Source organism: Periplaneta americana, chromosome 8 (assembly GCF_040183065.1).
Source record: "Periplaneta americana isolate PAMFEO1 chromosome 8, P.americana_PAMFEO1_priV1, whole genome shotgun sequence".
Classification (NCBI taxonomy): Eukaryota; Metazoa; Arthropoda; class Insecta; order Blattodea; family Blattidae; genus Periplaneta; species Periplaneta americana.
In genome coordinates, this window is record NC_091124.1 from 177,452,538 (window position 1) to 177,472,600 (window position 20,063).

Below are 20,063 nucleotides of genomic sequence, written 5' to 3' on the forward strand. Positions count from 1 at the left end.
GGCCCTTTTCAAGTTTGTTAGTGTGTTACAGTAACTCTCAGCGTTAATTGTGGCATTCCTCTCCAAGAACTCCACTAGCAAAATTTATTTTCTGTCCCAGAAGACAGTTGCCATGAGTTTCCTCGTGGAAAGTATTTGACGACACTTTGTGGGTTTTTTTCGGGGAGTGAGTATGGCCCCACTACATCGATTGAAGCTTTGTTTCTGCATTCACATACCGCACCCAAGTCTCATCTCCTGTCACAATCTGATCGAGAAAAACATCACCTTCTCTTTCGTAACGCTCAAGAAAGGACAGTGCTGCTCCCATCCGCTGAGCCTTTTGTTCCTCAGAAAGGAGTTTAGGCACCCATCTGGCAGAAAGTTACCAGTAGCCCAAATCTTCGGTAATCACTTTGTACAGAAGAGTACGACTATTCTGTGGAAAATCCTCACTAAGCTCCGACATAGTGAACCTGCGGTTTGCTCTAACCCTTTCGTCAACCAAACAAATCAGATCTGCATTCACGTTACTCAGTCGACCACTTCTCTCTTCATCATGGACATTGGTTCGCCCTTTTTTGAACATACGGCACCATTGTCTTACACCAACTTCATTACGTCTGGCCCATAAACTTCACAAAGTTGGCGATGGATTTCACTTGCTTTACAGTTTTTGGCCACAAGAAATCTTATTACAGAACGTATCTCACACCTGGCGGGACTTGCGATTGCAGCACACATTTTGACAGCACGTGGCTCAGAGAGGAACAAAGACACGACCTTGACTCTACCGCTGCTCTACGTTACTGCTTCAAGGTACATTCCACCGCAAGAGCGGCCCCACTGTCTCTGTTGTTACGCACGCTATATGAAAACGGAAGTTACTTTATGAATAGCCCTCGTACGTGCTTACCTACGATCAGTTATAATGTCGGTAAATTGTAGGCCTATATGTATTGTGGAATATGTATCTTCATCTGCACTTGGCTCCAAAGTTTTCCATCGAAAATTCTCGTCATATCAACATTTTCGCTATCGGTCCTGGAAATCCAGGAATTACTGATTAATATCGGTGTTGGAACCTTTTCCCAATGCAAATAGGCGTACTATGCGTTACCGGAACTCATATTCCTTGCAATTATTGTATTAAATCTGTCATTCATCGATAATGATATGGCGATCAGAGGGAAATAACATTGCCAACACTGCAGTGTAGTCAGACGCTAATTCAGGCGATATGCTCATTTAACTACTGATCCGGAGCTATTCTCGGGCCTGGGTTCAATTCCCGCGTTGACTGATTACCTGATTTTTTTTCCAAAGTTTTCCCCAACTAAGGAGAAGGTCAGGTAATAAAATATCGAACCCTCGGGCTTATCTCGCTATCACCAATTCCATTGACTCTAAATATTCTCGTAATTGATTCAGAGTCGTTAAATAAAGACTAAAATCACTGCCTTCTATTATCAACATGAAGGAGTAAACGCAATTGACTTTGAGATGAAGTCGGTTTGATATTAAAATTATGTTTCCAACAGTGTAAACTAAATGTACTCTACAATATAAATTGTGCTATATGTTAATTGTGAGCAGTATGAAATGAAGATAAATGCCAACAAGACCATGGTCATAGGAAGAAGTATAAAAAAATGTAAACTTGCGAATTCTAAATGAGGCAGTAGAGCAAGTGGACAGCTTCAAATAGCTACTTGGGGTGTACTATAAGCAGTAACATGAGCTGCTGCCAACAAGTCAAAAGTAGAATAGCAATGGCAAAGGAAGCTATTAATAGAAAAAGAAGCATCATCTGCGGACCTCTGGAGAAAGAACTAAGCAAGAGACTAGCGAAGTGCTTTGTGTGAAGTGTAGTCTTATAAGGGGCAGGAACATGGACATTACGACGAAGTGAAGAGAAGCGAATAGAAGTATTTGAAATGTGCATATGGAGAAGGATGGAGCGTGTAAAATGGACATATAGAATAAGAAACGAAGCTGTGTTGGAAAGAGTTGGTGAAGAAAGATGCTAAAACTGATCACGAAGAGGAAAAGGAATCGGCTGGGTCACTGGTTGAGAAGAAACTGCCTTCTGAAGGATGCACTGGAAGGAATGGTGAACGGGAGAAGAGTCCGGAGCAGAAGAAGATATCAGATGATAGACGGCATTAAAGTATGTGGATTATATACGGAGACTAAGAGGAAGGCAGAAAATAGGAAAGACTGGAGAACGCTGAGTTTCACTGTGAAAGACCTGCCCTTGGGCAGAACACTATGAATGAATAAATGAATGAATGAATATATATATATATATATAAATTTCCTTACTTACAAATGGCTTTTAAGGAACCCGAAGGTTCATTGCCGCCCTCATATAACCCCGTCATCGGTCCCTATCCTGTACAAGATTAATCCACTCTCTATCATCATATCCCAGCTCCCTCAAATCCATTTTAATATTATCTTCCCATCTACGTCTCGGCCTCCCCAAAGGTCTTTTTCCCTCCGGCCTCTCAACTAACACTCTATATGCATTTCTGGATTCACCCATACGTGCTACATGCCCTGCCCATCTCAAACGTCTGGATTTAATGTTCCTAATTATGTCAGGTGAAGAATACAATGCGTGCAGCTCTACATTGTGTAACTTTCTCCATTCTCCTGTAACTTCATCCCTCTTAGCCCCAAATATTTTCCTAAGAACCTTATTCTCAAACACCCTTAATCTCTGTTCCTCTCTCAGTGTAAGAGTCCAAGTTTCACAACCATAAGAAACAACCGGTAATATAACTGTTTTATAAATTCTAACTTTCAGATTTTTTTACAGCAGACTGGATGACAAAAGCTTCTCAACCGAATAAAAACACGCATTTCCCATATTTATTCTGCGTTTAATTTCCTCCCGAGTGTTATTTATATGTGTATGTATGTATGTATGTAATGTATGTATGTATTTATTCACACTGCAATTGCTATATACCTGGTGGCAGTGGTAACTAATTACACTCAATAAAGACAATAATAAACAATTAATAAAAAATACAATTAATAATGATACTAATAATTAATACTAACAATAATAAATAATAATAATAATAATAATAATAATAATAATAATAATAATAATAATAATAACAGAGAACATCCTAAATTAAATGAAGCACGATCGGTTAAAATAACATTTAAAGTAAATCTAATTTGTACCTTAAACCTATGTTCGAACTAAAACCCACGAGTGTGATATGTTCATATCTGCACAAGTACCTTTCAACACTACACTCATTTCGCTGTCAACTCACTCACTGCACTGGAACTACGACACATTTCACTGATTCTATCCTGATTTCACTAACACTTCAAAAACATTTCACTGTTCAAATACTTTGCACTGCCACTATAAACTATAAAGCTTCACTGACAGGAACACGTTTCACTTACTCAACACACTTCACTGACTCAACATAATTCTTCACTGATAGAACACTTCAATAACAAAATATCAATTACACCCTTTAAATATTACACCCTTTAAATACTGTTAAATATTTGATACTGTTGCTCCAAGATATTTGAACTTTTCCACCTCTTCGAATTATAAATCTCCAATTTTTATACTTCCATTTCGTACAATATTCTGGTCACGAGACATAATCATATACTTAATTTTTTCGGGATTTACTTCCAAATCTATCGCTTTACTTGCTTCTAGTAAAATTTCCGTGTTTTCCCTAATCGTTTGTAGATTTTCTCCTAAATTTCCTACTTTTCTTAATTTAGTTAATTTGTCAAAATTTCTCGCTCTCCCTTTATTACTCTCTACGACATGAGCAGCTTGGATGTTATGTCTGGAAGACCCAGAAAAAAATAATTTCCCGAATAATTTCTATTAGCTTTTCGTAAGCGACTGTCAAGGTGTTTTCTGATCAGACAGTGATGACTATTTTCACGAGATGTAGCGGGTGCTAATAGTGTTAACAATACTGTACTAGTACAACAACGATAGTAATTAAAGTTGCAATGGTGCTGGCGGAAGATAACGTTAACTGTCACAACTGACGCCTGTCTGCTGTTCTAAGTGATTAACTAACTTGTGACGCGAGTTGCACCTTCGCTGCTGTCAACTAACTCGTGTACGTGCGAGATAAGACAGCACTGAACAAGTTTAACATACTTGTAATTATGTTTAAGGTCGGAATTGCTATCATAAGATATAATGGATATAAATAGTTCATATAATTTACGAACTAGGAAGCTGCTTATATCTTCCACATTCTCGAACTATGTTATACAAAAAGTGAAAACTGTTAGAAATGTCTTGTAATCATAGCTGTCAATGTCTGCTAACTGGTAGGAATTTGTGAAGGCATACTACAGATATTTCCACAATATTTTCGTCTACTTTTCCGTATTTGCTTGTCATTCTTTCGCACTGTCACTAAACCCTTCTTCCTCTCGCCCCACCTCCTGGATCACTCGAACCTACTCTTATTCCCCTTCTTTCTGTCGCCCATCTCCTTCTTTCATTATCCTCTCGCTCCTCTGCTTCCTACGTCCCCACTCCTTTCCCCTCTGCCTGCTCAGCTACTGCTTCATCCCATCTGCTTCCTCACGGACTTCTCCGCCCTCACGCCCCTGTTCCATTCCCCTCTGCTCCCTCACATCCCTGCTCCATTCCCCTCTCCTTCCTCACGTCATTGTTGTATTCCCCTCTACTTCCTCAAGGATCTCTTCCCTCACGCCCCTGTTCCATTCCCCTCTGCTCCCTCACATCCCTGCTCCATTCCCCTCTCCTTCCTCACGTCATTGTTGTATTCCCCTCTACTTCCTCAAGGATCTCTTCCCTCACGCCCCTGTTCCATTCCCCTCTGCTCCCTCACATCCCTGCTCCATTCCCCTCTCCTTCCTCACGTCCTTGTTGTACTCCCCTCTACTTCCTCAAGGATCTCTTCCCTCACGCCCCTGTTCCATTCCCCTCTGCTCCCTCACATCCCTGCTCCATTCCCCTCTCCTTCCTCACGTCCTTGTTGTACTCCCCTCTACTTCCTCAAGGATCTCTTCCCTCACGCCCCTCTTCCATTCCCCTCTGCTCCCTCACATCCCTGCTCCATTCCCCTCTCCTTCCTCAAGTCCTTGTTGTATTCCCCTCTACTTCCTCAAGGATCTCTTCCCTCACGCCCCTGTTCCATTCCCCTCTGCTCCCTCACGTCCCTACTCCATTCCCCTCTCCTCCTTCTCGTCCTTGTTGTATTCCCCTCTACTTCCTCAAGGATCACTTCCCTCACGCCCCTGTTCCATTCCCCTCTGCTCCCTCACATCCCTGCTCCATTCCCCTCTCCTTCCTCACGTCCTTGTTGTATTGCCCTCTACTTCCTCAAGGATCTCTTCCCTCACGCCCCTGTTCCATTCCCCTCTGCTCCCTCACATCCCTACTCCATTCCCCTCTCCTCCTTCTCGTCCTTGTTGCATTCCCCTCTACTTCCTCAAGGATCTCTGTTCCCTCACGCCCCTGTTCCATTCCCCTCTGCTCCCTCACATCCCTGCTCCATTCCCCTCTTCTTCCTCACGTCCTTGTTGTATTGCCCTCTACTTCCTCAAGGATCTCTTCCTCACGCCCCTGTTCCATTCCCCTCTGCTCCCTCACATCCCTGCTCCATTCCCCTCTCCTTCCTCACGTCCTTGTTGTATTCCCCTCTACTTCCTCAAGGACCTCTGTTCCCTCACGCCCCTGTTCCATTCCCCTCTGCTCCCTCACATCCCTGCTCCATTCCCCTCTTCTTCCTCACCGTCCTTGTTGTATTGCCCTCTACTTCCTCAAGGATCTCTTCCCTCACGCCCCTGTTCCATTCCCCTCTGCTCCCTCACATCCCTACTCCATTCCCCTCTCCTCCTTCTCGTCCTTGTTGTATTCCCCTCTACTTCCTCAAGGATCACTTCCCTCACGCCCCTGTTCCATTCCCCTCTGCTCCCTCACATCCCTGCTCCATTCCCCTCTCCTTCCTCACGTCCTTGTTGTATTGCCCTCTACTTCCTCAAGGATCTCTTCCCTCACGCCCCTGTTCCATTCCCCTCTGCTCCCTCACATCCCTACTCCATTCCCCTCTCCTCCTTCTCGTCGTTGTTGCATTCCCCTCTACTTCCTCAAGGATCACTTCCCTCACGCCCCTATTCCATTCCCCTCTGCTCCCTCACATCCCTGCTCCATTCCCCTCTTCTTCCTCACGTCCTTGTTGTATTGCCCTCTACTTCCTCAAGGATCTCTTCCTCACGCCCCTGTTCCATTCCCCTCTGCTCCCTCACATCCCTGCTCCATTCCCCTCTCCTTCCTCACGTCCTTGTTGTATTCCCCTCTACTTCCTCAAGGATCTCTTCCCTCACGCCCCTGTTCCATTCCCCTCTATTCCCTAACATCCCTGCTCCATTCCCCTCTTCTTCCTCACGTCCTTGTTTTATTGCCCTCTACTTCCTCAAGGATCTCTTCCCTCACGCCCCTGTTCCATTCCCCTATGCTCCCTCACATCCTTGCTCCATTCCCCTCTCCTTCCTCACGTCCTTGTAGTATTCCCCTCTACTTCCTCAAGGATCTCTGTTCCCTCACGCCCCTGTTCCAATCCCCTCTGCTCCCTCACATCCCTGCTCCATTCCTCTCTCCTACCTCACGTCCTTGTTGTATTCCCCTCTACTTCATCAAGGATCTCTGTTCCCTCACGCCCCTGTTCCATTCCCCTCTCCTCCCTCACATCCCTGCTCCATTCCCCTCTCCTTCCTCACGTCCTTGTTGTATTCCCCTCTGCTTCCCCACCGGCCTCTGCTTTCTCACGCCCCTCTTCCATTTCACCTCTGTTTCATTCCTTTCTGCTTCCTCACGGACCTCTGCTTCTTCACGCCCCTGTCCCAGTCCCCTCTGCTTCCTCACACCTCTGTTTCATTCCCTTCTGCTTCCCCACCGGCCTCTGCTTTCTCACGCCCCTCTTCCATTTAACCTCTGTTTCATTCCTTTCTGCTTCCTCACGGACCTCTGCTTCTTCACGCCCCTGTCCCATTCCTCTTCTGCTTCCTCACACATCTGCTCCATTCCCCTCTGCTTCCTCACACATCTGCTCCATTCCCCTCTGCTTCCTCACACATCTGCTCCATTCCCCTCTGCTTCCTCACACATCTGCTCCATTCCCCTCTGCTTCCTCACACATCTGCTCCATTCCCCTCTGCTTCCTCACACTTCTGTTCCATTTCCCTCTGCTTCCCCACCGGCCTCTGCTTTCTCACGTCCTCTTCCATTTCACCTCTGTCCCATTCCCCTCTGCTTCCTCACACATCTGCTCCATTTCCCTCTGCTTCCTCACACTTCTGTTCCATTTCCCTCTGCTTCCCCACCGGCCTCTGCTTTCTCACGTTCCTCTTCCATTTCACCTCTGTTTCATTTCTTTCTGCTTCCTCATGGACCTCTGCTTCTTCACGTCCCTGTCCCATTCTCCTCTGCTTCCTCACATCTCTGTTTCATTCCCTTCTGTTTACTTACCGGCCTCTGCTTCCTCACACCCCTGCTTTATTCCCCTCTGCTTTCTCACGTCCTTGTTCCATTTCCCTCTGCTTCCTCACGAACCCCGTTTCATTCCCCTCTGCTTCCTCAAGCCTCTGCTCTAACCTGCTCTGCCTACTCACGCCCCTGCTTCATTCCCTCCTGCTCCTCAAGCCCGTTTCATTATCCTTTACTTCCTCACGGACCCCTGCTTCATTCTCCTGTGCTTCTCCAGATCCCTCTACTTCCTCACGCCCCTCTCTTTCCTCGTCTCGTCCCTCTTTCTTCGTTTGTCTATTCCCGTCTTCCTTTGTCTCGTCACCTACTTTGTCTATTTCCCTCTCTCTTTGTCTCATCCCTTCTATCTCCATCTTCATCTATTATCTCTTTCCTCATATCATCACACCTTTTTCCCTCTCATTCCTGCTCATTTTTCTGTCATTTCTTCTTTTGCTCTTTCTTTAACATTTCTTCTATTTCTATCTCTTCTATGAGTGTTAATGCTTCTATAAATCATCACCCTCCTCCCCTTCATTTTTTTTCTCTGTCAATCTCCATTTCTCTTTTTCCCATCTCCTTAACAGGTTATTATTATTATTTTTTTTACAATTTAGTCTATTGTTGTGTATGTCTGAGGAATAGACGTGGAGTTTCCAGTCCCGTACAGTATGAAGTGTGCATTATTACACTGGTATATTGCATAGTTTTGCCGTGCGGGGCTCTTGCTCCGGATGCACAGTGGAATACAGCTACAGCTCCGAAGAACGTAACCTAAAAGCTATTATCATATTCATAACACTCAAAGAGCTGCTTCCGTGGCTTCTATTACCTACACACCACTACAGTGTTGCCAATCGGCGGGTAATTACCCGATTTTCGGGTATAATTGTGGTCGGAGGATATTTCAGCGGGTATTAAGACATTTCGGGTATTTTCGGGTAATTTAATACTTTTAGAATTTCCGTACCGTACCGTACTTTAATCTATCCTTCGTTATATATTATATATGTATTTATTTCTAACTTTATTCTGTACAATTTATACGAAAATAAACACGTGTATTAGGGCTTCCTTCCCGGAGAATCCCTAGCATCTTTGCTCGCAACTTCACCTTAAATGTTTCTTCACTCCAGCGCACTATAGTGCTGAGTCATGCTAACATTGACGCAATTTTAGCTCGCGTCGCTGCATATTTATGCGATCATTGCGATCGGAGAGCTGCAATGCAAGTAATTCTATAATTCATTAATTCAGTGTTTGCCAGATTGAGGAATTAAAATATTTTGGCCTGAAAGAGACTGAGGGATTTTTCGCTTAATTTTAAGAAAATGTGGGAATTTCTCACAATAAGAAAGTAGTAATAATAATAAATAAATGCAAATTGGATCCTCAATACTACTCGTCCAAAGTAATGAAATGGGTCATAAATTACTCATGAAGCGTGACAATTGCATGACGATTTAACAATACGATGTAATGATCACGTGGCTAGGTTATTTCCCTTGCTATAACCCCTAATCACACGATCAAGTTCGCTGTAGTCACTAGCTAGTCGGAAGCGTGAGCATTGCATGACGATTTATAATAGATTGAAAGAGTTTTTAGTGTCTTAAAGAACCTGAAAACCGCACATAGAAACAGATTGGAAACAGAAACAGTCGTAGCATTGATGGCTGCAAAGCAGGGGATAGAAGCCAAGGGAGGATGTGTTTACTTTGAACCAACTAAAGACATGATGAGGAGCAGTGTGTGGTAGTTACGGTACAATGCCAGAAACGTGTGTTTAGGTAATTTAATAGTTTTTGTGCGAGATCGTGCGTATTTGCTTGTTTTCCGCACAGAACCAATACGCGGTAAGTGTGAAATACCACATTCAGTATTCCCAACGTAACACACATAACAATTTCCCTCTTCTTACCGCTTAAGCGCGACATTCATTTTACTGCTTTAGGCTTTTAACATATTATTTTTAGAGACGTTTAACATAGTAATAATTATAAATTGGAAACTTACCACTGCAATTTCACCTAAATTGCAATGTTAATTATTGTTTTTAAATATTTGCAAAAATTAAGTAAAGTCTACTACTCCACGAAACTTACTGCATTCCTGATACAAGTAACATTAAGGAAGCCGTGAAAAAATCAACAAGATTCCAGATGCCGATGTTATTACTGCAATATGTTATATAAATAATATTGTTAAAATATTAAAATGAAAAATAAATCATTACATAACCTTACCGTTTGTTTTAAGTTCGCATTTATAGACTGGGGGGGGGGGGGGAAGACAGACGTATATCACTGCCTGCTGGAGTATAGTAAACACAGAAAACATTTTATAGCAACAATGTTGAAGAAAGATATGTTGGTTTTCCGAAGTTGCCGTCATTAAACAGAAACCAACATGGAGATTTCATTGCAACTAATTAGAAATTCGTCTTTCAGGTATGTAATAAACGATCTTCGCACAAAATAATGTACGATACACGAGCGGTATGTTTGTTTTCATGTTCTCGGAAATTAAAAAAGCTCAACTACGTTTCGCTTTGAGCGTATTCCGAATCTCACCGGTGAGCAATCCGATGGCAACACGGTGTTGCGAATTCCACCGATGACGTCATTGATGCTCCACCGGTGTCGCACCGGTGCCATCAGCTTGCAGAGGTGGTGGCAGTTTGCATCAGCCGCCATCAGTGAATCTGATTGATTCTTGTATAGGGCGGGAATTAGCAGACGAATGACATCGCGCACTGTTGTGTCATGGCGGTGTGTTCTGCTTTAGTTCTGCTGTATTGTTTGTAATGAGCACAACGTAAAAACAATATGTTAATGGCTTATGAGCGAACATGTCAACGGACCAGTTATTACTACCGGTTCAAGAAATAAGTTGTTTATGCTATCTTTTCTTTGAACGAGATGGCAGTACGGAAATTTCGCAAAATTTTGCTAGCGTAGCACAGATAACAACTTACACAGTCGCCATGACAGCCATCGATCCTTCCAGCAGTTTTGTTCCTATTCCTCTGCAGCGTGACGTCATTGTTGTCCACCGGTCCGGTGAGATTAGGAATACGCTGTTTTTCAATCTTTTCCTCGACCATGAAAACGTCAACATACCGCTCTTGTAACGTATATTACTATTACATTTTAACTTAATATGTAATTTGGTGTCCATCTATTTGACAGTTATGATTTTTATATTTAATTATATTTATTTTTGGAACGGTGGTATTTTGGAGCAAAATCGGGTAATTTCAGAATTATATGTGGATATTTTGGAGCAAAATCGGGTAATTTCAGGATTATATGTGGGTAATTTTATTAACAAGCATTGGCAACACTGCACCACTAGTACTGTATATACAATCTTGTGTTGAGGTTGTGTCTAGACCCGGAACTAAATTCTCACGTCTAACATGCAATATACCCTCTACTTCGCGTCCTGTATGTAAGCCTACCTGCGGATCGACGCACAGCCTTCAATTACTCGGCGCCTCGCGAGTGATGACCCTCCCTCGACTCGACGTTCTGGACAGCTCGGCTCCTCAGCTCCGCGCATGCGCTGTTGGCTCTTCAGTTATATCGTCACGATTGCTCGTATTTTCGCAATGTATTTATCTACGATGATTGAATACACTTTTACTGTTACATAGTTATATTCTATTCTATTATGTTCTATTTAACATGTGTCATTAAATATTAAATATAATATCTAACATTAAAAACGCGAGAAAATATTTTATCTGTTCTCATATTTCTCCAACCCTTTTAGAATGGCTATCAAAGACGATATTTATAGGCAGCTAATTGAAAATATAAAGAATTACGGAACCAAGACCAGTGATAACCAAATGCATGCAGTTTATGCAAATTTAACATTCAAAATAAGTCACTTATTGACTTTTTCTCTATTTCACACCATAACATTATGAACTTAGTTGTAAATGTTTAATTTGTGGCACTTACATCTATGGTAGGCGGTTCATATCAGTGATCACTGATCTAAACGATTAGTATTTAGATTACTCACCTTCAATTTAGCAGAAGTCGTGAACACTGAAGTAGGTTACGATATATGACTCTTCTTAATGACATCAGTCACTGTTTTAATCCATATTACAGTTAAGTCTTAATTGCACACTATCACTTTCACATCACACGTATTCCGTTTAAAATAATAAGGCCTATTTTTCATAACATCAATAATGATTATCTATTTACATAAAATGAGAGTTTTATTTTACACAGCCTGAACTATAAAACAGTTCTACACATCAGGAAATTGTGTATCTTCATTGCTTGTACCAGCACGTGACAGATGTCCAATTATAGTGTGGGCTGCAATAGTTTGAGTCTCTGCAGATGTGGGTTTTGGAACTACTTTATTATTTGATTTCTTTTTTCTAATCGTGAATCTTCGTTGAGGGTCAATTTTCTTCCTTGTGTCAATTTTTTTTGTCACATCTGGGAAACTTCTTGTGACATCTTGAACAGAATCCAACAACGGCACTATATTTTTTAGCATTTTTCTAATTAAGACTACTTGATTAGGTTGTGTGACTTTGTCCAAAATAGAATGAAATTCATTTGAAACCTCCATTTTCATTTCCTCTATATTCACATTTTGAGATTTAAAGTTATCACCATTCCCTACATAATTTAAAATCGCATTTTTTTCTTTCAATTTTGCCTCTTCTTCCTCCTCAATTTGAAGACCAGGGTTAGAAACAAAATCATCATCTTCATTAACCGATTCAGTCTTTGTGTGGGAAGTTCCTTTCGTCTCTATAGTGCTGCAAACCAAGTGTATATGTTTGCACATATTCCACTTTATACATGCATCAATACACGTACAATTAAATTTGTGTATGCATGCTTTGCAATACTCACAAATCAGGGTACAAGTACAAGATGGCTCAATTAGTGTCACAGTATACATTTCATTTGCCGACGATGAAAATACATTCCATGTATCTTGAGAAGAAACTGCAACACTTTCCGCACTCATAGACAGGGACTTTTTATGGCGCTCTCTTACATTTCGGAGTTTATTCGTTACTTTTCCCTTCTCGAGTACAATCAAACGGTCAAATAATTTGCGACTTATGAACCGCATTATAGCATGAATTGCTATGTCGAGTCTCTTTACCATTTTCCCTTTCAAAAACAGGTGTTTGACTATGCTATGAAGCCTTTCCAAATGCATGTTTGTGTTTATGCCGGCATTTTTTCTATAGCAATAGGCCCAAGCCTGACAGTTTTTTAGGTAATTGTTTTTTAAATATAGTCCAAAATCTTGCGTTTCTTCATCTGCGCACAGCTCATTGACCATGATAGGCAACTTCATTTCGAACGCGTTTTCGTCTAATTCATTATGTAAAGCACAAATTTTAATATAGGTGTCTTTCTTCTTCTCATCGTTCTTTATTTTATCTAGTCGTCTTTGCCACGCTCTTTTGGCATGCCAGCTGCAAAACAACCTCTTTTCGCAGTCGCTCATAACGGTTTTCAAAGAATTGTAAAAGACTTCGGCCATGTCAGTCATCAATACCTTAGTGTCAATATGCCCTACTTTCTCTTTTACAGCCCTTAGAAACACGTCTAGACCGGTTTGGTCATTTCTGTTCGAAAAGTAAAATCCATATGGGAATCCTTGTCTCATGTCATCGAGAACTAGCAGTGTTGTCATTTCAGAACTGTAGGCGTTTGTTCCATGAGTAGAATCCATGCATATACAGTCAGTGCCATATTTTTTAAGTATCTCTGACTGTGCCTCTGTCATAATGCCCAGCATGAAATCCTCAGTTTTTAATTGAGGATATTCTGCCATATCAACTCCTTTGGGCTTATAGAGAATAACGCAACTTTTTTCGTCGTTTCTCCTTTCTTTCTCTACCCATGCCTCGACACTCAGCGCGTCATCAGAATGGCGTACAGAGTCGCTGTCTAAACAAAATTCTCTTATTATATTTCGTAAATCTTGCTTTGTAACAAGGTGTTTCCGCTTGATTTCATCTTCGACAGAACTCTGTACGTCATCCAAGATAGCTTCAAAAGGTACTTTCGCGGCTATTTTTGAAGCTATATTTTTTCTTTCACATGACGGTAAGGTCAAATGAGCTAGTTCCATTTTATGTCCCACATGGTTATACAATGATTAACCCGCACACTTCCATCACTAAAAAATACTGCCTTAATTCTGGCAGGGCAATAAGCATTAATTTTTGACGATCCCTGTACTTTAATCTCTCTCTGTCTCTTGCCTGGAGATGAAACTTTACTTCTGTAATTTCCCGAACGGTGACATTGATAATAAACTATTTTTTTGTCTGCATACGTACTTCCAGATCGATTTTTGACATATGAAGCTGTTTCTTGCTCCTCGACACTTTTTTTTCCATTCTTTGAAATGACTAGAATTTTCGAATTCTAATTCGTTAGTTTGTAATTCTATATCATGCACTATGGGAAAGTGATCACTGAAGTCAGTAAATTTTTTGAATGTATTTACACATATAGCACACTTCAAAGCTGTAGTTCTGGACGATTCTTGGTCCGTACCAGAGTACCCAGAATATATATTGTTGTAGTGTCTTTTTAAGTTGAATCTTTTACTAAAAGTCTTGTCACACAGTTCACACGTGAAACAATTAAATGTGGACATCTTGACAAATAAGAACGCTAAATAAGGCTATATACACACATACCCAACTATATATATATGTATACCCACCACAATAACTACAATGAAACACGAAATGAAATGTTATAAAAATGAAACCACAAAAACATAGCACGAGACTCAAAACAAACTCAAACACAACCCGCCAGTGACAACTCCAGCAACGTAGTGGGAGTAAAGCCGAATTACGCATGCGCGGAGCAGAGGAGCCGAGCTGCCCAGAACGTCGAGTCCTCCCTCGTCGTGTCGGAGGCTGCGGCAGTCTGCTGCCGGCCGTGGCGTTGGGTAGTCGTGCATGCGTGTGTCCGTCCGTCCGTTCGTTCGTGCGTGTGTCGTGTGCCGTGGAGTTTGTTTACGATCTGATTAGTGTTTGCTTTGGCAGTGTTCAGTGGGAAACGCACCTCTCCGCCGTGAAGGCTGGACTACATAATTACATTTTTTATTTCAAGTAAGTTTAATGAACGTATCTAATGGGAATGGTGAAGATCCTTTCCCCCACCACATCACAACGCCCTCCCTCGAATAATACCCAGTAAGTCACAATAATAATTTCAGATAGAATAATATTTTCCGCACCCTTCGGAGGTCAATTTAAGAAAAAAGTAGTAATAGTTACTTTATTAACGTCCCGTCTAATTACACTGGTCAACAAAATTAAACACATTTTTTTCTTAAAAGATAAAGCAAGGGGGATTCTTATAGCATTTCTCGTGCTAATTTCAGATCTGTTTTCAAAATTTTTCTATCACCCAGGGTTTTTGAGTAATTATATGAAATGTACTTTAGACTTTTCTAGTATTGATACCATGTAACATTTTACCTAAAATCATATTTATCACCAATAATGTGTGTGAAATAGATTTTAGGGTATACTTCGCTTGAGAAACATATCTTTTGAGTGTCCAGCAGTAATCTGACAGAATATTTGGGCTCCATTTTTCCTGGTAGCTCTTTTACATTTAACGAAAATCCTGATGAAAACGCTCCCTATATTCGTCACTCACTATACGAAGGTTTTGAGAAAAGAAAAAATAGATGAGAATCCAAGAAGTTATTTTGAAAGATATAACAACCCAATCACGTTATAGTTCTGAATCAGCTCGCTAACAAGTTCTCTGTAACCTTCTAATCTGTGGTTCCTAAAAAGTAACATTCTGTTGAATGATCCTTAAATTCCTGTCATGTCATTGAAACTGGAAAAGACATATGACGGGATCCTTTTAGCTAATCAGTTAGGCTAATAGAATTAAATGCAGCACAACAGATTTCAGGGGCTCAGTTCCTGTCCTCATCTATTTTGCAATCAAAAGAACACTCGTAAACTCTTTTAACTAGTGTAGTAAAATTCAGCTGTGTGCTTTCAAAGTTAATTAACCACAAACGTAAGAAAAATTGTTTGTGATTTACACAGTATTTCGAGATATGTTTTACTTTATGAGATACTTTTACCACACTTAAAATTAGAGCAAAGAAAACACGGGTTATGAAACTTGTTTCATGATTGTAATTTTCAAATCGAATGAGAATTAATACTAACTCTCACAGTCTTGAGGAATAAAATTAATTTTTATGAATTCTGACTTCACAGGCAACAGTGATCTAAAGTTATAGGTCAATTGTTACTTACTTACTTACTTACAAATGGCTTTTAAGGAACCCGAAGGTTCATTGCCGCCCTCACATAAGCCCGCCATCTGTCCCTATCCTGTGCAAGATTAATCCAGTCTCTATCATCACACACCACCTCCCTCAAATCCATTTTAATATCCTCCCATCTACATCTCGGCCTCCCTAAAGGTCTTTTTCCCTCCGGTCTCCCAACTAACACTCTATATGCATTTCTGGATTCGCCCATACGTGCTACATGCCCTGCCCATCTCAAACGTCTGGATTATAAATTCCTAATTATGTTAGGTGAAGAATACAATGCGTGCAGTTCTGTGTTGTGTAACTTTCTCCATTCTCCTGTAACTTCATCCCGCTTAGCCCCAAATATTTTCCTAAGCACCTTATTCTCAAACACCCTTAACCTATGTTCCTCTCTCAGAGTGAGAGTCCAAGTTTCACAACCATACAGAACAACCGGTAATATAACTGTTTTATAAATTCTAACTTTCAGATTTTTTGACAGCAGACTGGATGATAAAAGCTTTTCGACCAAATAATAACAGGCATTTCCCATATTTATTCTGCATTTAATTTCCTCCCGAGTGTCATTTATATTTGTTACTGTTGCTCCCAGGTATTTGAAATTTTCCACCTGTTCAAAGGATAAATTTCCAATTTTTATATTTCCATTTCGTACAATAATCTGGTCAAGAGACATAATCATATACTATGTCTTTTCGGGATTTACTTCCAAACCTCTTTACTTGCTTTAAGTAAAATTCCCGTATTTTCCCTAATCGTTTGTGGATTTCCTCCTAACATATTCCCGTCATCCGCATGGACAAGCAGCTGATGTAACCCGTTCAATTCCTAACCCTCTATGTTATCCTGAACTTTCCTAATGGCATACTCTACAGCAAAGTTAAAGGTAAATGTGATAGTGCATCTCCTTGCTTTAGCCTACATTGAATTGGAAACGCATCTGACAGAAACTGACCTATACGGATTCTGCTATACGTTTCACTGAGGCACATTTTAATTAATCGAACTAGTTTCTTGGGAATACCAAATTCAATAAGAATATCATATAAAACTTCTCTCTTAACCGAGTCATATGCCTTTTTGAAATCTATAACATGATTAGGATATAGTTTTCACCGGTTAGAATAAAATTCTTTCCTTCTCTGATCCGTTATGCGTATTGGTCAGTGATCTGATCATGGAGCCTTAAAAATACCGCTTCATTATCCTCTCCGTGTCTGTGGTGACAGTGCTAGTGCGCTGACCTTCCACCTAGGCGGCCCGGGTTCGACTACTAATGACTAATGTCCTTTATGATGGAGACCCGTATTCATTTTCTAGTGAAGTGGATTTACATTTGCGGTAAATGTAGTTATGTTCGGTTAAATTTTGCACGATTACTCCTCTTTATTTTATCATTACATAAATTTTCCAGTAATTGCATTGGGTGAAGGGTACTATTCGTTAATATTATTTTTATGTATTTTGTCAGTACTGTACTTATTTTTGTTCTACGAGGACGTGCTGAAAAGTAATGCTTCCTAATTTTTTATGTGAAAGTTTTACAGTTATATGAGTGAAACAAAACGGATAACTTGCCACAAATTTACTATTCATACCTGTAATTTTACTGTATTTTTCTACATAATCGCCCTGGCGATGAATACACTTCTTCCACCGTTTGATACCGTCACTGTAGAACAGCGGTGGCCAAAGCGGGTGTCGTGATTACATCGTGTGGTCACAGACATTCAAACGGGTACGAGGAGTTTCCTCTGCATTGCTGTGTGTTTCATTCACGTACTGAAGGCAAGCAGTGGCGGTCTACAAACTCTGTCTCTATAAGCAGTAAGAAGTACTTTCGTAAAGAATGAGAAGGAGAACTTTTTTTGTTGTTCTGTCGGACAAAATTTAATCTGTTTACTTTGCTCAACGGTTCAATTAGGAATACATAGAAACAATTGCTACGCTGAATAATGTATTATTATTATTATTATTATTATTATTATTATTATTATTATTATTATTATTATTAGGGGAGACTGTTGTACCTTTAGCACAGTGTACCTTTGAACATTTTTTGTTTTTTAATGTTTGCTGCTACCTAGAGGACTCAAACTGAAGTAGATTGTAGAGAAAGCCGCTAAGTAGCTCTGGTCGTAGTTTCAGTTTGATTTATTGCAAAGTGTGAGTTCCGTGGACAAAAGAATTTTTTTAGTACCAAAAGTAAACAGTTCGTTCATTGATGTATGTTTTCTAACACAAAACCAGATTGTATTTGTTAATATCTTTCAAGTACGGTGTGTTCCCTATCATCTGGTGAGTAATAACACATTTTAATTTCTATGATTTATTTGACTCTCTATTTTGGGAGCCATATTTGTTTAAACGTGCACCCTCTTGTACCTTTGAACACAAAACATCTTGCACCATGGAACATGTTCCAAATTACACGATACTATCGGTTTTTGTTTTTCTTTTATTTTAAGGTCATGTCACGAAGTAAGTCTGGAATTAAGAGGCCCCCAATTGATCCGGATGCCTTGAAGAAAGCTGCTGAAGCAGTTATTGCTTCTCCAGGAAATAAAAACTCAATCAAAGAAGCCAGCTCTGGTTTATGATTGCAAATACATTTTAAATATGATTGTCAGTTCTTACAACTATATTCCCACCTATATTCCATGTGTCCCAACTTACAAGAGGGTATGTTCCAAGGTACATGATCCTGTTCTACCTTTGAACACTTTACATATCTCTTCATTTTATTTTTTCCATCCTTAATTGATCTGTAAAATAGGAAAATACATACAGGAAGTTGTAAAGGAATCTTCAGTAATTATTTCAAGCATTTTTTCATTTAAAAAATTTCATTTCCCAAAATTTAAAAAAATAAAATGTTTAAAGGTACAACAGTCTCCCCTATTATTATTATTACTGACCACTAAGTACGTGTTTCTATAATTCTTCTGTACGTGCATGACTATTGATATTTTCACATCTTCTCCCTAGAAGGATAAAATTACTAGGCTTTATCTCAATTTTAATCTTCTTGATCTTTAGATGGGGGTAACTATGTATTAGTTATTCATTTAATAATAATATTGTAGAAAAACTTATTCAATATTATGTGCCAACGAACTGTTAAACGCCAGGAAGTGACATGTCTTAAATCATAGCCAGGAAGAGAAAGATGAGATAAATAAATGTAAGGAAGTCAGCTACCTAATAGGGTTTGAAATATCTCGTGCTCTAAAGCCTTTTAATAGAACAGAATTTCTCAAAAGAGTAATGATTAAAATATCATAAATAACTTGTCCATGAGAAGTTTTTAATTTTGAAAAAGTGCGAATTTCTCGACCCAAGTATCGAGAGAAGAATTTAGAAAATTCTTGATTATATTCAAGAGAAAGGTTAAAAAAAGAAGCAAGAAAAATCGTATATTATTCATTGGCCCTAGATGACAGCAGTGACATCACTGATACAGCAAAGCTTGAGATTTTTATCTGCGGGATTGATCAAGATGTTAGTACAGGAACCACCACTGGTTGTAATTTTCATGTCAAGTACCTTTCCTTCGTTTTCTTACTTCATAGGCTGTCTGTCGCATGTACTGCCCGTGTCTCACGTCCTGAACCGAAAGTTCCCTAGTGCTTATAACCACGCCTCTTAGGTCTGTTCGGAACGTCACGGGAGTTGCAACGTGGCGGCACGGCAGCATATTACATGTTCTGAAAACATTATCCTACGCCATCGCAGGGATCTTTACTGGTTATAATACTGGATACTCTAATCGTGGTTACCACTATCGCTATTATCTCTGATGGCGATTTCCTAAAATGTAAGTACACACTAGGCCACTCTTCGTTCAGTTTGGACAACTGCTGAAATACCATAGAGCAGCATTTCTCAAAGTATGTTCTGGGGTTCCGTGAGCCTTATATGATTTTACTTGGTTATTTAACGACATTGTATCAACTACTAGGTTATTTTGCATCGATGGGATTGATGATAGCGAAATGGTATTTGGCGAGATGAAGTCGGGGATTCGCCAAAGATTACCTGACATTCGCCTTACGGTTGGGGAAAACCTCAGGGAAAAACCCAACCAGATAATCAGCCCAAGCGGGAATCGGACCCGCGCCCGAGTGCAACTCTGGACCGATAGGCAAACGCCTTAGGCGACTGGACTGCTCCGGTGGCTATTTTATACTTAGTGGATACTATAGAAATATATAAATGTTACGGAAATATGAATCAA

General features: G+C 40.3%; 1 protein-coding gene across 7 annotated transcripts in view; it reads left to right on the top strand.

Moving 5' to 3' along the window:
* The window catches only part of DAAM (disheveled-associated activator of morphogenesis-like protein), a 1,051,518-nt gene that overhangs the window by 211,025 nt on the left and 820,430 nt on the right, over window positions 1–20,063 (top strand). For 3 of the 7 annotated variants that reach the window (XM_069834111.1, XM_069834112.1, XM_069834113.1), the window contains exon 1: window positions 14,456–14,624. The exons of the other annotated variants lie outside the window; for them this stretch is intronic. The gene's annotated coding sequence lies outside the window, so the exon portion shown is untranslated. Of the gene's footprint in view, window positions 1–14,455; window positions 14,625–20,063 lie in introns of those variants that run through there. 7 annotated transcript variants of the gene reach the window in all.